The following is a 1186-nucleotide window of genomic DNA, read 5'->3' as shown; positions in this document are numbered from 1 at the left end:
GGCCACGCCCCCGCCCACCTGGGGCTGGACTCGGGGTCCCCAGGGGGCCGCCCAAACCCAGACAGGGGCCCTGAGATGAGGGGGCCCTGGCTGGAGAGATGGAGCCACCAGAAACCCATATGGCCCTGAGCTGGGCACCCCCAAATCAATGGGCCCCTACGCTGGGGAGACCAAGAAATGGGCCTACACAAGTACTAGTCACTCGAGGGCCCTAATAAAAGACGGGCACCCCTCCCCAAGGGAAGCCTGCCCCCTCCCTGAGAGCCATCATTCCCACCGACCTTGGTCTGGAGGGTGTAGGGGGACCATGCCCCCGCATCTCCCTGGATCCCTCCAAATGCACCCCCACAATCACTGGTGCCCCTAGGTGATGGATAGAGCCAGAATCTGCCTTCCCCCGTTGCATTCCCTGTGCGGAAGGAGGACCAGGGTAGATCCCCCTGCCCTCAGCCCACTCCCCAGTCAGGCCGCCCTCCCCTACTGCGGAATGGGTCAACCCTAGTGATCTCCCCACCCCCAAACACTAGACTAGGCTGGTTGGGCATCCCCCTCCGCCCAGTAGGATGGACTGGTCCAGATGCGCAGCCTCCTGTCCACTGGAATGGGCTGGCCCCGCTGTGGCCTGCGCCGCACCCTCTTCACAGCGGACACGGCAGACACGCCCCTCCTGTTCTGCGTCATTCCCGACCTGCGAGCTCACCTGAGCGGGAGCTGGCGGACACTGGGGTCTCCCCCCACTCTGTTCTAGCACCTGTTGGTCTTCCCCTCTCTGTCCGTTTGTCTGTCTCTGTGTTCCTCCCAACCCCAAGGGAAAGGGGGGGCTGGCTAGGGGGTTCTCCCCATGAGCCTCGACCTCACCCCCTCATCCCAGTTCCCCGTGTCTCCAAGACCCCAATAAACCTCATCCTGTTGGTCAATGCCGTGTCATTGTCTGAACCTTGGCCCCAGGGCGTGGGGGTTCCTCCCTCCTGACTTAGATCAGGGCCCTCGCAGAGGGAAGAAATTTGGAGTTCTTGAGATGGCGCTTGACCCTATCAACTACATGGCACCCTACCCCTTAGACACAAGCTGTGCCTCCACAGATGGACATCCCCCTAGAACCAGACAGCCCCCCCTTTTTTAAATATATTTTTATTGATTTCAGAGAGGAAGGGAGAGGGGGAGAGAGAGACAGAAACATCAGTGA

At 60.9% G+C, this 1186-nt stretch overlaps 1 long non-coding RNA gene across 1 annotated transcript in view; it reads right to left on the bottom strand.

The window, feature by feature from the left end:
* LOC106724101 overlaps positions 1-19 on the bottom strand; it is a 9790-nt gene extending 9771 nt beyond the window's left edge. The window contains exon 1 of the long non-coding RNA XR_001359864.1: positions 7-19. This is a non-coding gene — a long non-coding RNA (uncharacterized LOC106724101). The remainder of the gene's footprint in view (positions 1-6) is intronic.
* Positions 20-1186: the final 1167 nt, after the last annotated feature.

The sequence above is a fragment of the Myotis brandtii genome, unplaced genomic scaffold (assembly GCF_000412655.1).
Source record: "Myotis brandtii unplaced genomic scaffold, ASM41265v1 scaffold720, whole genome shotgun sequence".
In the NCBI taxonomy this organism is placed as follows: Eukaryota; Metazoa; Chordata; class Mammalia; order Chiroptera; family Vespertilionidae; genus Myotis; species Myotis brandtii.
The sequence above is the reverse complement of the archived record's forward strand: the minus strand, read 5'-3'. Positions and strand labels throughout refer to the sequence as shown.